Genomic DNA, 16,097 nt, shown 5'->3' with positions numbered 1-16,097 from the left:
ATCTATACAGCTACAGACATGATTTGGTATTTGTATATTTTATGAAAAGAATGGTTACTAGCTGTACTGCTTTTCACGTTCAATTTAATATACAGACAAAAAAAAAGTAACAAAAATCTCCAAACCAATAAAACACACTTGACTTGCATAAAAATCATTATGGATGGTGCCCGCCCAGTTCCAGGAAGAATAAAACCTCAAAAATCAGTTGCTGTCAGATCTAGCACCTTAAATGCTGCTCTCACTCAAATTACCTCGGAAACCAGATTTCAGAATTAACTGAAGCATCCAACGTGCTCAGTGACAATAGCAAAATTTCATTCAGATTAAATCTTTAGTTCCCACTGTTCAATAAACTGTAACTTGACAGAGTCATGTAACATCAGCTTGATGAACTATGATCTTGACTTGAAAAACTTACAATGTGCTGGAAGTTTTGAGAATGTAAGGACAGTTTTTAAAGACTGTTCTCACAAAAATGGAAAGCAGCAGTTCAAGATGAGTTTATACCAAAATTAGGCTTTTGAGATAAATATCTTAACACTTACAGCAATATTCACAAAGAATAACCATAGTCTACGAAAGCTAATCTCTCTATACTTTCTTTACAGTTGACAGGGAGAGATAAGCATATTTAGAGAGTTTCAAGACACTTAAATGCAAGTTTCCTGCTTTGAATGAACCTCTTCCTTCCAAGTAGTATCAAGAGGCTCTATTAGCTAACCTACTCCATTTCAAGTACACCAAAAAGATAAGACTGTAATTGGCCTGAAACAGAAAAACATCTACTTTCCTCAACAAGACCTCTTTCCTCACCTGATTCGAGTTTTACAGAACTTCTCTATTTCCCGTATCTGTCATTGCCTCGGCAGTAGCCAAAGCACTTGACAGCTCACTTCTCAACCTAACTGAAAAATTATTTTGCTGATACATCAAGCAAATCTTTCTTGAAAGTCATGATGCTTTCTTAAGATCTGTTCATGATTTTTTAACTTAAAAATGTTAAATTGAGGAAGGGTCACAGCAGCTGAAACTTGCAGACAGCAACAGCGACACCTTGCAAAATATGTTAGTGCTGCCAATTTTGCAACAGAACATAATGGCTGCAAATTGACTGTTCATCCTCCTCTCTTATCCAGGACCAGATTTTCTCACAAACATATGTCAAAAAGCAACAGACACAGTTCACTGGGCTACACATAACTGCGTCACTGCCTCCACAGCGTTCTGGCATCTTGGAAGTTTATCACCACCATCATGGTGGAAAGCCCTAGCACCACAACACGAAACTTCTTTACCATTAGCTGGGCTATATGCTAAACAAACTGCTTAGTGCTATTCACATCATAAAAATGTTTAAGGCTAACTCAATATATTAAGATAACATTGGAGTGTTAACAAACACACACACAACAAAACACTTCTGTGATGTTTGTAACTTTATCCTAATTTATTATCTTACATTAACTGAGTAGCTGCATAGAAGGTGTCTCAAGCAAAACAGATGTATGACATTTTTAGACTCTAGAATCCCGTGAAACATGCACTACAGTGAGTGTCATAATGAGATTTAGGTGCTTCTGTGTCTCCTTCCAAAAATGTCAAGTGGTGTTCTTGGCTCAGCACTTGTTGCTGCCATTTGGAGCCCTTATGCTGAAGCTGTCATTGGGGGCACTAATGTTAGTTTTCTCCAAACTTAAGACTAACAAGTCAAAATACTTGTGAAGAAGGGCTAAAGGTGTTACAATGAAAACCATTCCTCACTCCAAATGTAACTGCTTGTGCTCTATCCAAGGTCCTACAGGATGATAACTGTTTGGAGCGGGGTTTTGTCCAACAGTTCAGAGCATACACCCTAAAAGAATACAGTTTAGCTCTCATCCTTGTGACAGCATTCAAGATCACCAGTTCAGCCAAAGAACTAACTGTACAGAGTACAAACTTAATCCTACCAGCACTACGAGTACTGATGATTCCTGCAACCTTCACTATTCTAAGAATGGAAGACCATGCTACAATCAGCAACAAATAAATGGATTTTAAGAGTAACCACTCACTAGAAGAATAAGCCTATCACAAAACACTTGTATCAATAATATTCCATGACCAAAAATAAAGTACATTAGAAAAAAATGCAGTCTTCCAGCAGTTACTAAGTGCTGCAAACAACTGCAGCATTTCAATTAATGTACAAGAGTGATTACACACAAATCATCAGTCAGATATAGCTTTTGAGGACATACAGAAGAAAGCATCTCCTTCAACTTCAGTAACTAGTTCTATTCTTTTCACTTAACCTTCCAGTTCTGTGACTGTGATGGGTTGAAATACAAGCATTTTGGGAAATAAGCCAGACAAATAAACCCACTCTCAATTTCTATACCTAGTCTTAATATCTACCTTCAGGTACTGAAATTGCAAAGCTTTGTTTTTCTTCAGTCTAACAGTCACATTTGACAGAATCTTCCATTCAGAGCAAAAACTATTTAGAATTTGCAGCAGTCGAGAGTTTAAATCACGGCTGCAAATCACATCACCATTTCAAATCAAGTACCAAAAAAGATTAACACAAGGATACATACAAGCCTTTTTGATTAATATGATCCACCTGGCACTTTGCTGTGACGCCAGTAAGTCTCCAAGGACATTTCTGTGTCTCCACCATGAAGACAGCTCAGTCTCATTTACTCTCCATCTTCCAAATTTTTCAAGACATAAAGGAGAAATTGTCCCCAGTGAACAGCCTCTGTTATATACTATCTTACTCATTCCTCAAAGCACAGTTGATCCTGCACACTACTCAAGGCAGTGATACATTGAGGAAATCCAGAGTACAGTAATAAAAGTATGATTTTTCTCATCTTCTGCTGCCTTGCTGTAATGCTTTCCCACTCCAATAAAACACCAGCACCTGAAGCTTCTGCCTAAAATGCATTTCCTGGCTCATACTCAATTCTTTCTCATTATGTACCCCACGTGCTCTTCTCATCGTAATTCAAATTAGCTTTGTACATTCAGACAGTTCATTTTTTTCTGTCCTCAAAACAAACATAAAATGCAAAAAAAACCGACCTCATAATATGCTAACATGGAATATTTAAGTAGATAAGACATTCATGAGCCATACACATTTCCAGCACAGAATAGAAAAAACACCCCTGAATCCATCTCCAATTCAAGAATAAAACATGCAACAACAAGTAGCAATGAATTGAACCAGGGCACCCCAGGTATGGACAGACTCAGACCTCTCACACTTGGAACTGTACAGATTGCTCAACAATACCACCAAGAAGACAGGTAAGTGTTTAATTAATATACACTGATGGAAACTGAGAAAACTGTGTGTACATGCACAGGTAACACACAGTATGCAAAATCCAAATATCCTTTTATATGATTGTGCAGCATTTTTGTAGCAAGCAGGTCTCAGTGCGCAGGTCTAAATGGACAAATTTGTAAGTTTTTAGCCATATGCAGTAGGCACTGTGTTTTAAACTGGATGAATCACAGAGGCTAAAACACTAAGACATTGCTAAGCTATCAAGTGCACAAACTCATCACTTTCTACTTTGGTAATAATCTTTAGCTCCCTGTGAATAAAAAAAAAAAAAAATCATAATTCAACCCAAACCCTCATAATAACATTTCAACCAAAATGTAAAAGTAGAATCCTAGGTTTGTCAAAACACTCCAGAATTAAATGCAAAGACACAGAAACAACGTACTGTCATAAGGTTTCCTTCTCACACCTGCACTAGCACGGCTCTTAGCAGTGGGTACCAAATTATGAGGACATCTATGATGCTTCATTATTATACTTGTCCCTCAAGTGATAAAAATGAAAGAACCCTCATATATACAGCTAATAAGGAAAACTAACTACAGCTCCAGAGAAAGGATTGCTGTCTGTGCCCACTTCTACCAACTTTAAGCAAACTGTTCCACTGCTAAGGTTGCATTTGTGTCAAGAGAGTAGTCCTGCTTGTCTACACTAACTGTTGCTGCCCAGCTGAACCTTAATGACAAGGAGGAGATCTGGAGCCAAGAGATGATCCAGCTGAAAAGATTTTACATTTTAATTAATAATCAGCCCATCAGTTTCACATTCTACAGTATCCATGCCAATACAAGAAAAGAGTAAGAACTCGTGCTGGAATCAACCCTCTTGGCCACTGCACAGATCTGAATCTTTTAAAAAAGATGACATGCATAATGCAGGGATTTCAGGAAATTGCACAATATTAAGTGTGACATACAACAAACTACAAATAATGGACATATGCATAATTGTGATAGAGCAGGGAAGAGCAGGTCCAAAAAGAGATCCTCACTTTCAAATCTTGGTGCATTCTGTGTACATGTATAAAGAACTGACCTCACTCAGTATCATGGTCTATTTGGATTTATGGTGCTGGAGAAGTCTTGCCAAAGGCCTTCCTGCAGTCACAGCATAAGAAAGATCTACCCTTGCATGAATAAATTGGTTAAAATATAGAAGACATAGGACAGACATAGCTGTTTTCAAAAAGAACGATACCAGAGGGCCTCCACAACTGTGTGTGTTGTTCAATATATTCTAGATTACCCAAGAAACAGGAGCTTTCTGAAACTCCTATTATTTGGGAGAGCAAGGAGAGGACTGATGACAGTAGAGGTGGTCATCTTTATCAGAGAGAGGACTGAGCAATAAAGCAGGTAATTAATTAGCAGGACTGATGAATGGAAGTACAAGTTGAGTGGAAGGGAGGAAGGAAAGCAACAGTTCCAACTTTGTACATGAGAAACCAATGGGCTTTGCACTGAATACTGACAGCACTCAGAAATAAAGCCAGTGTTAGGAATTGTGAACAAAAAGTGTAAAACAGATCACTATCTTCACATCTTGAACTCCATTAGCAATCCTGGGACCTTCAGCTCCAGAAGAGGATGTAGAAAAAGGGTAAAGGATGTAGGAAAAGGTACAATCAAAGGCATAGAATGGGTTCTACAGGGGAAAAGAAATAGGCAAATTAGGATTCTGGTTTCAATAACATTTGGGTGTGGAGAGAAAGTGAAAAAGGGCTACAAAATTGTACAAGGAACAGAGAGATGTATTGTTATACCACACAGAGAATGTCCACTCTCCTCCAAAAGAAAGATGACACCAAAGGAATTCAGTAAAAATTTTTAAAAAGTTAAAAAAAGAGTAGCTTTTACTAGAACCACTCGCATACCTATTGAATTTCTTATAAAAGGATATTTGGATGCCAGACATTTATTTAGCTGCATGCAAAAAAAGTCTAAGAAAAAAATCCAAACATTACTACCTACCCAAAAACTATTCCAGATTTAGAATTAACCTTTACTAAAAAGAATTAGGGATTGAAAGAATATTCAAGCTAAGAATGCTTACTCTTACTGTTCTCACTCTTCCATAACCATTCATTCATGCTCATCATTGCGGGATGAATACTGGATTTTCTTTTGTTTGATTCAATCACAGGTTAAGATTTTACCTAAAACTTGCCAGACAGTTCACCAATAACATATAAATTTGCTTTTGAAAGTCTCATTCAGTATTCATGATAGTGCCAGTATCACAAACACAGAAGCATAACAGATATTCCATGAAGGAACTTGCTACAGCAAGGCATTCATTAAGTCAGTCATTAAGAAGTCAAAAAACGCTTTTCTAAGCCCAACTTTACACCAAGACAGTTATCATCAAGCCATTATGGGAAAAAACCCCACAATTCCCATGGAGAATAGCTATTCTGAATGATTTTTATTTTTAAAACAAAGTCTTATGCTGGAGTTACAAAAATTGTGGCACTGCTAAAATCACACATAGTCAATGTGACAAAACAACAATTAAATACAAGTTGAGCTTTACCAGTTTTCCGTTGCTGCATTAATAAAATATTTAGGGTGACAAATCTCATGCTCTTCAATAGAATGTTGTATTTTTTTTAGATTTTATTTAGAAGTTTAATTTCTGCTTGTGTCAGTATTTTAGCTTTCTGTTCTCTTTTTATTATTATAAATTCAAACAGCTTGATCCAGATTTTTACAGTTTTCAAATGTTTGTTCAAAGATGAGACTATAGTTACTTCTGGTAACATGGCATTTAAACTGTTAGCATTTACAGACCTCTTATCTACATTATTTTTAAATAATTTTAAGGGCAGGTGTGATGTAATCTACACTGACTGCTTGAATACTTCTTCCTGCAAGAAACTAAAGTAATCATTATTGGTCTCCATTTAAATTTTTGTGAAGAACACACTGTTGAAAGAATTGTAAAATTTGTCCCATCTGTGATCTAGACTCAAAAATTATGGATAAAATCATTTACATAAGTCTGATAAAATGGAGTAAAACCAGGGAACATGCTAAACACATCTGTTCCATAGCTGACTCTGCAATTCTTCCAATCAAGCATGCCTATAGGATTAAAATTTCTTCTGCTACGTCACCGGACCATATGACATCTCAAAATGGCAAAAGGCTCGTTCAGGTACAGTTACACTAACAGATGTTACCTCAGCAATATAATTTACTTCAAAAGACAGCACATGTATAAAACAGACCAGTAAGGACACACTTGTGCCAACAGAAACTGCATCTAACCCTAGGAGAACTTGTCCTCAATCAAATTTCCTGTTGTAGAGCAGGCTTATGTTCCAAAAGCCACAGGGATTGCATGTGCTGGGAAAAAGATGTGGAAGAGCAGCAACTGCATACTCTACTAAGTCTAAAAAAGCTTAATAGAAGAAAACTAACCCAAAATAAAGATTGAATTCAATACAGTATAAGGTTATATTCCTTGGAAAGATAACTCCAATTCATATATATGAAGAAAGATAGCTGACACAATAAACACTAGTATGAGCTCCTGTGTTAGCAAATGCAGGAGCCAGGAACCTGATGCTGCTGGCAAGAAAAGAAAAAAGCCCCAACAACAAAATAAAAACAAAACCCAGCCATACCTGCATGCACACACCCTAGAATGACATTTTAATAAGGCCATCATATTACTTCTGCTACTTGCAGAGTAACTTAATTACTCTGTTGCTCAAAAACTGCATGCAGGACTTTGAAAGATACAGACAAATCAGTGCACAGTGAGACTGAACAACAAAAACCCTGTTTGGACAGTTTAGTAAAGAGAAGTCTAAAATAAAAGGAGACAGAGGAAGAGTCTTCATGTATGAGGACTTGGTGAAAAGAGCACAGAAACCATTATCCTGCATGAGTAGTAAGAGTTGGATGAGAATTAAATGGCTTAACTAGCACCAAGACAGAGTTAAATGTTAAGAAAAGCCTCCTAAAAACAGTAATAGTCATATGTACAAATATGTCATACGTATAAATAAATCAGTGAAGAGGTGTGGTATTCCCCTCTTCTGAGCTTTTTAAGAGAAGATCAAACAAATATCTGTCACACATGATTTCAGCATATTTCCTTCTGCCTCTGGTGGGGGATGACCTCATGAAATCCCTTCCCTTCTTACACATCCATCATTTCCTTCTTCATCCAAATTAGAAATATTAATCAGTGTTATCATATCTGAGCTTCAAAAGTACAGTCTTCCCAATACAAACAACAGAAGGATATGAATTTTATTGCATTGCTGTTGTCAGATTGTTCCTGTGCTTGGCACAAATCGTGTCAGGAAAACAAAAAGCAGCATCCTTTACTGCTGAAGATAATCCACAAAAATGGACAAATGATGATTTCAAATATAGGAAGAGAAGCAAGTGAGAAAGATATTGTGAAAGAGTCAAAGAAAAAATGGCTGAAAACAAAGTCACAGCAAAGAAAAAATACTTCAGCCTAAAGAAAACTATTTTCCTCTCACAAGAAAAGCTGAGTTAACGTTTGCTGGTATACCTTAAAAAATATGCAATAATTTGAGATACAGAAGTACACATAAGTAAGACTTCACAAACAGATGGGAAAAAGACACATCTCTACAGGACTCCCTGCCTTACCAATTCCCAACTGCCAGTTTTTAAAGGAAAATGCAGATACTTCTGCTTTGGTCCTGCTCAAGTAAGTTCAACTTCAAATAACCTCATCAAGATGGGCCCTAAACTATGCCACATGTGTATTTGTGGGTCAAGTATCTCTAGAGCAGTGGTTCCCATTTCCCAGGGGAATCCCTGCAATATCACAATACAGAACTTCATCTTTCCTTTCCTCATCATCACCAATCTTCCTCCTGCTTCTAAAAGATTACATTTAAGATTAACATATTAAAACATCCCAGAAAACCCTGCAAATAAGCATGGTTAGTCTAAGAAAATGGGTTTACATAGAGCCATAAACTTCATTTGTCATATTATTAAATCAAGATGTCATGTCAAGATCCAGAAGTGAGAAGTGAATCACAAATAACATGCTGAATTCTGAACACGTTCCCATGTTTCCAATGTTATTCTACAAGCTGTGTGCAATTATAGCATGCATGATCTATTTTGACCTTAGCACTACAAAATACAAAACATTAAAACAGCAAAAGAAGCATTTCTTCCTAAAAAGATTTTTCTTTCTTCTCACAGAAAAATCTGTGTTTAACAGAATTCACAGGGTTTTTTTCCCCTTTTTTAGTTTAATACTCTGTCAGTTCTACTTGAGAATTTTAAAAGCTTGCATTTAGAAATTAAACGTTCACAACAGCAAATCTAATAGTTTGCCTAATTAGATAAACCTAGAGTCACTAGGCAATACACTTACTTACATTAGCTTGTCATGTATATGAAAACACGACATTTTCTGCAAATGTATTTAAGATGGACTTAAATGAATGATGAAAATGTGATTAGATGTAGTTATTTTTCTCCAAGAAGTCTAAACAAAAGATAATGTTAGTAGTACAAAATATCTAAGAAGATATTACTATAAAATATGTTCATTACTCCAAACTAAATGGGGATCTATGGATACTTCTCCACAGATCAGAACAGCATTGGCTGTGTGTTGTGGAAGAGGGGGAACAAATGAAGGAAATCAATCTATTATCATTCTCAGGCTGCATTTTTAAAGAAAACATTACTTTTAAATTCAGAGGATGCCCAGTTAGAGAGCCACCAAACAACTTGTCACAAAAACAGATTACTCATCACTTTTGACTTAGTTTGCTGAGGTAAAAAACCTACAGTTAATACGAAAGAAAAAAATATAAAACTTTAGACTGTCAAGATTTCAAAGCCTTTTTCTCCACAGTTCTTCACAAATACTTATTATTAATGACAAGGTTTTAAAAACCAGTAATTCTGACTTGTATCTAAATATGAGTAACTTCTAGGAAATTATCAGGAAAAAATGTGAAGTAAAAACTCTAACTGTGGACTAAAGCTTCTGCTTGACCAACTTGCTCACTTCCTCCAGAGAAAACTATAACAAAACAATCTCTCCTGCATTTAGAGTCACTAGGCTTTAAATTCCACAAGCCTGTGGACTGACTGGCTTTCCCAACATTCATAGCAAAGAACCCCTGACACATCTATGACCAAAATTGAAAGGTTATTCATTTTTACCATAAATTAGCTTTATCAATATAAAAACAAAACAAAAAAGCTTGCTTACTGATATTAAACAATAACATAATGCTCATTTCACTATATGAATAAATTCCGTCACAGCTCTCTACCTAATAACATTTACTATAAAACGCCTAAGATTACCAAGCTATCCTGGAAAAAAAAGATTCCTCTGACAGTTTAGAAATCTCAGCAAGCCAAGGCAAGCAATGCAAAAACTTCTGTTTTCTTCACCTTGCTCTTCTATTAGTGCCAGGTAAACCACCTGTTCAAACACCAACACAGAGTTCATCAAGGCAAACTCTACACAGATTTTTCTTCTCAAGTAATGAGTCAATCTGACAAATGTTATCTTCTTGTTCTGTTTTATCAACATACACTAAAACCTCAGGGGAAAAAATTAAATTAATTCTACGCAGCTTTGCTACCTGAATCAAATCTGGGTTCAATACATATTGGTGGCAGTCATCATAGAACACAGTGTAAAGGAAACAGGAATTATAGCAAGTTCTGATTTTTAAAGAGATTTCTGAGGAAATCAGTTATTTACAGAGTCCCTGTAAGGAAAGGTATAGGTGAAAGCAGGAAAAAATAGAGAAAAAAAAAGAATTATTCTAAGGTTTTTCAGTGTGGTACAAATACTAGCTCATCAATGTCCCTTCCCTTAAAAATATCCCCAGGAAAGAATACTTTCTAGGGTATCTCGTTCGCAAGTGCTTTGACACAAGAGAACCCAAGATATTGTGCAAGACAAGCCTGTAGCCATTCACTCTGCTAATATGTCTCTGCCATATACACAGCAATACAATTCTGAAGGCCTCCAACGCTCTGCAACGTGCTGCATTGTTTAAAGAAAAGAAACGTTGTAGTTGAGAGACATTTTCTGCGCGGACTAGAAATCCCCCTTATTTCAAGGCAGGCTTCTATTACCTTTTACCACCCTCTTAGAGGACACTGTATGATACAATACAGCTTAGAAGCTCTCAGCTAATTTAGCGCTTTGATCTTCAGTAATGCCACAGCCAAAAACTAAAAGAAGATTTATGAAGCGAGAGAAACCAAGGGGAAAACAAAAAAGGCAAAAAAACCTCCCAACCTCGTGGGTGTTGCAATGCACTTCAAAAGCACCACGGGAATAAATAATCCAACATTCACTTTTTCCCTTGACAAAAACATCTCGCAGAATCTGACCTACATACCCAATTCACAGCACTACCACTGCAGAGCAATTCAAAGACGAGAAACCACAGCATCAGCGAGCAATCACGGGAAGGTTCAGGGTAACATCGAAATACTCGTCAGGCACGTATAACACTTAAGATACTGCAGCGGTAATGTAAGCGAGCAACATTAGCGTGTCTCCCGGCACCGCAAACAACTACACCGCCGCGAAGCTCCACCTGCACCGGGCCGGGTTCGTGCTGCCCCCGGCCCAGGCACCTCCGGGACGCCGGGACCGTCCCAGGGCCCGCAAGGCGCCCGGGCAAACCCGCCCCGGGGTTCCCACGCACTCGAGCCGCCCCCGCCCGCCCCCTCCCCGCGCACCGACCTATGTCACGGCGGAGGCCGGGCGGCCGCCGGGGACTCCCCGCGCTTCCCGGCGGCGGCGGGAGCAGCCCCGGCTGGGCGGGCGGCGCGGAGGGAGCGGCCAGGATTCCGGAGCGGAGCCCACCCCCCCGGGGGAGGGGGGGAAAGGGCCCGGGGCCTGCCCGCGCCGGAGCACGGCGGGGACGGTGACAGGCGGCGCCGAGGCCGGCGCGGAAGGAGCGCTGCGACTCGGCAGGCGGAGAGGAGCGGGCAGGTGTCTCGGGGCGCCGCGGCCGCCGCCGGGCCGGGCCGGGGGGTTCCGTCGGGCGTGAAGCGCCGCGGCCGCCGCTGCTGCCGCCCGCGAGCTCCGCCCCGCGCGCCCCGGGCCCCGTGATGGGGAGGGAGCGCGAGGCGTCACCGCGCGGCGGCGTCACGGCGAGGGGGCGGCGCGCGCCCGCGGGCTGCGGGGGCGCGTGCGCGCCGGGACCCGCCCGGCGTTCGAGTCCCGCCCGGGACCCTCCGCGGCACCCCCGGGCCGAGGGCACCGGGGCCGTGCGGCTCCGCCGCCGCCGCAGCGCCGCCGGACCGGCCGGTCGGTCAGCTCGCCGCTCCCGGACAGGCGAGCGTAAGAGAAGCTCGGCCTAGTGCCGTTCCGCGGCTGCGGGATCGGCGCCGTGCGAGGGCAGGATGGGAAGGTGCAGCGCGGTACAACCATTGCCATTGCTCACGGCAGCAAATCCCCCGCCTCTGGCGGGCCCGACCGCAGCCCAGCGCAGGACGCGCTGCCCTGACTTGCCTCTTACGGGGGCTGTGTGCGCTTTTGGGACAATTTTTTAGAACGGCGCTCTGCCGGCGTCAGGTCGCCCATTTCTCCCGGCACAGACTGACCGCTCTGCAGGAGGCACCTGCTTCCCGCAGGAAGCCGATGCATGCAAGGAAGAAGGATGCTACCCTCAATTAATCAGCGAGGAAGCAGTCCCTGATACGTAGCAGGGCAGCTATTACAGCTACCCTTGCGGTCTGAAGTAGCCGATGACGGTAAATAATAGCATGGCACTGTAATTAGTTTTGTACAGATTTAACAGTAACCTTACAGGCATGAACCATTGTGTGTGAGATGCACAAATGACCTGTGCATGTTTAGCGGGTGCCCTTTGAGACACTGCCAGGCCTGGTGTGTTCACAGAGAGCTGTACAGAGAGAGACAGCAGTGACCTGTGCTGGGGCACCTGACTCCACTGCTGCTCACCTGCTGCTTTCTAGGCATGTGCTAAGAGGTATTTAATGTGTAAGACATCAAGAGGTTTGCAAATCCTGGACAACCCCTCAAAATCTACCCAAAATGAGGGCTGGGGGGCTACTTTCATCACCCTTAACAAACCTGTGAAATAATACTTGAACAGAAGTTTAAGATTTACATGTCAATTTGCAGTGGGAACCACATATAAAACTAAGTAATTGCCCATTGAAGTCCAAAACCTGATTATTTTGAGATCTTCAGCCAAAATAGGCTGCAAAGAATGACAAAAGAAAATACCGTCATAGTCTTTAAAAGGCACTGAAGACAGCGCTAAAGAGCATCTGATGAAGCACATCCAAGGCACAAGGCACTGACTCACTGATCCTAGAGCCATCATGCAGGAGACATAATGATCTCAAAGCTAAGACACTTTGCTTCAGACTTGGGAAAATTGTCAGTGGTGTTCATGAGACCAAGAGTCTTTAATTAGGAAGTTAAAAAGGTGACCTTTACTGCCAAACAATAGGGAAACAGCCAAGAAAATGCTGACGTTTGATGCTCCTGCACCATCAAGCAAAATCAATGAGCCACAGCTGCTTACACAGCTTTGAAAACACATCCAGTGTTTCCCTTGCCTTAATGTTCCATTTCATTGCCATTTGTCAGCTTCAGTGTTTTGTAACTGGATTTAACTGATGAAGGAAGGCTTAGCAAATGGTAGGTTTTGAAGTCAAAGTTCTTTCACTACAGAAGAAGCCAGCAAGGATTGTGGAAGATCATCTTATATTCCTCTGCCCATGTGATGCTCTGTATTGCTGCACAAAGCCTGCCCAGCACAGAGCAGCACCCCGAGAGTGCCTTGCAGAGGTGATGTACATCCTGACAGGCATCAGTGTGATCATGCCATAATCCTGAAAGCAGAGCATCTTCAGTACCAGGAACAGGATAAACAACTAAATATTGACTTTGAGATAAAAAATACCTATCAACACCAAGGACCAGCACTTATGACACTGGCTCACACTGAGCTCAGCCCAAACCCAGGGGCATGGTTCTGGGATCATGTGTCATGCTACCAGAGCAAAATAAATCTTACAGGAATAGCATAATTGCTGATTTGGAAAAAAACAGTAAAAAATAGCTGACAGGAGTTGAAATAAAGTATATCAGTTATTTATCCATTCAATTCAAACCCTGTACAGGTGACAGAAGTTGGGAGGTGTGGGGGTGGAAATTATAGAGTAAGCACATCTCAGGATAGTGTACTAAAGCAATTGACTGAAATCTGGCAGAATGGCTCTCCCTGAATTCCAGAATCAATACCTCAATGCAATGAGAGGTTCTCACCTCCTACATGTATTGCTTGAGGCTAACAAGTACCTGTATTAGTTGACACTAGAGCTACAGCTTCTAAACACTAAAAAGGAACTAACGAGCCCCTCTTCAGAGCCATGCCATCACTCTCCTTTTTCTCCCAAGTTTCTTTGCCTCCCCACCACTCCTTCCTATAGATGGCACCGTATTACCACGTTTTGAATGACATCCAGAAAAGGGTAAGTTAGTGATTAATTTGATATATATTTAATCAAAGGAGGGGTTAACTGACAGAGAAACAAGCTGCTGGAGACAAAGCAGATAACAGAAGTCAAAATGGCTTCTTCTGGGAACTGCAGTAGGGTAAAGCTTGAGATGCCAAGACGTTATAACATAATCCAGTCTTTCCTCACCAGCAGGAGGGCCAACAGTCTGTTTATAAACTTAAATCCAGCTCACATGCATTGAGGAAACAGCAGTATTATTTCAAACCTTTGCTAGTCATGTGTGCTATGCTCATCTGTCTTCCATGAGAGAAGGAAACAAGTGCCTGCATCTCACCACTTCCACCCAATCCAAATGCACCATCACTGTAAGGCTGATGCAAAAAGAAAGGAAAAGCAAATATCTTGGGGAGCACAGTCCTAAACCACTGCTGGAAGACTTACAAAAATGTAATACACACTAAGTGATCTTGGGCAGCAGTACTGAAAGATTTGTCTGCTCCAACGCCATCACTGAATTTTATGAAGCAACTCATTTACCTTTAGGACTCAGCCATTTTCAGGAACCCAGAATACAGACACTGTTGACTTTACTAATAAGGCAATTCCCCTAACATCTGCAGCACTCAGCCATTTAACACAAGGCTGCTATTTGAGATGGCAAGGGGAAACTGGGAGATGCTGATTAGAAGTATATGAAATGACACTATCTTGCAAAGAGCACACTTTCTTAAAGATTATAGGGGATATTCTGTGTGACTGTTCAGAAGACTAAACACAGCCATAAAAGCTTGTAACAAGCAATGGTTGCCTGATATTTGTTCATTTACATCTTAAAGCAGACAAGGGACCTTACTGCAGAATGACACTGCACAGACTATTCTCCCTTTAGCAAACACAACTGTTAATCTTGAAAGAATGAAGATTTTTACAACACAGACTTCATTTTACACTAAGTAAACCCACAGAATAATCAGACTTCACTTTATCCTAAATAAATACCCTGAATGAACAATATTCTGCTTAAGAGTACAGATACAAAGAGTATCTGTATCTTATGTAAAACATAAGGCAAGTGCAGTTGACAGAAATTGACAGAAGTTCCCCTTCAGTGAATTACACTGCTGTCACAAATGTAAAGTTCTATGACACATATTCAGATATAACACCAGATCGTGGTGTATTGTAGCAGTTGGTAAGCATCTATTCATCCATCAAATGAATATCTGATAAGAGATAGGCAGAATAGGCAGAGGTTTAGCCAGAGGTAAATACTAAAGCAAACAAAAAGAGATTTCTAACAGAATGGTAAATGTAACTGTCATTCCAACATTCTTCTCTTTGCTCATTACAATTATACAGTCCAGCAAATGTTTACATTTCAGTGTTTGGTCAGCAAATCTTGATTCTTCCTGAGGTTCCTTAGCCCTTTTCTCATAGTTGCTTTTGCCTCCCTTGTACAATAAATCAAATAAAATAAAGTCCTGTTCTCTGAACTCCAGATACCCCAATCTTAAGGTCAAGGATGTTTTTGCTACCACACCCATTTCTTTTAACCTCTCAATGCCCTTTGATCAAGGGCTGTTGGCATAGGAAGAGCGTTGCTACAGTTGATATTATCTGCAGCACTACAGCAGAAACCTGAAACATTCTTGCTGCCAGCTTACACAATACTGGGTTTCTGCAAGGTGCTGCAAAACTTTTAAAATAATTTTAATCTACGTAAAAGTGGACCAAAGAGGCAAGACCAAAATAAAACCTCTGTTCTGAGAATTAAACACTTCATGTAATCCATGGTGCAAGATTAAAACAACAAAAACAAAGTAAATCCCCCAAAATACAAATAAAAACAAAAATAAACCCAAATAATAAAGGAAAGGCTGTGATTACTGCAAAACCATTACAGCAAGGGATTTACTATCCTAATATATAAACAATTGTGATTAAAATGTTAATATTATGCACCGTAAGCTTCAGCTCATGAGGGAACCTTGATATTATTACTAGGGGAAAAAAAGAAAAAGCAGACAACACTGATGTGTCCCCTTCTCCTTCCGAGGATGTATTTTCCGTATTTTTATAACAGATTTACCCTTAGAGTATTCTGATTATGTTATCCTATTGCACTAAGCTGAGCACATTACAGCTCCACAAATGCTGCCTATTTCAACTTCCTGCCAGTTAAAAAGAAAAAGCACACACAGCCTCTTCTAAAGAATTAACTTACATCTTCTTAGTACATCCATTGCTTTGCTGAAAGTTGA

At 40.3% G+C, this 16,097-nt stretch overlaps 2 protein-coding genes across 4 annotated transcripts in view; one reads left to right on the top strand and one right to left on the bottom strand.

Moving 5' to 3' along the window:
- The window catches only part of MAP3K2 (mitogen-activated protein kinase kinase kinase 2), a 50,412-nt gene extending 39,049 nt beyond the window's left edge, over positions 1-11,363 (bottom strand). For all 3 annotated transcript variants that reach the window (XM_053982325.1, XM_053982326.1, XM_053982327.1), the window contains exon 1: positions 11,078-11,363. The gene's annotated coding sequence lies outside the window, so the exon portion shown is untranslated. The remainder of the gene's footprint in view (positions 1-11,077) is intronic.
- A 207-nt stretch (positions 11,364-11,570) lies between these two features.
- The window catches only part of TMEM169 (transmembrane protein 169), a 40,212-nt gene continuing 35,685 nt past the window's right edge, over positions 11,571-16,097 (top strand). The window contains exon 1 of the mRNA XM_053982223.1: positions 11,571-12,093. The gene's annotated coding sequence lies outside the window, so the exon portion shown is untranslated. The remainder of the gene's footprint in view (positions 12,094-16,097) is intronic.

Source organism: Vidua macroura, chromosome 7, assembly GCF_024509145.1.
Source record: "Vidua macroura isolate BioBank_ID:100142 chromosome 7, ASM2450914v1, whole genome shotgun sequence".
Lineage (NCBI taxonomy): Eukaryota > Metazoa > Chordata > Aves > Passeriformes > Viduidae > Vidua > Vidua macroura.
Note: the sequence above shows the minus strand (reverse complement) of the source record. Positions and strands in the feature narration are given on the sequence as shown.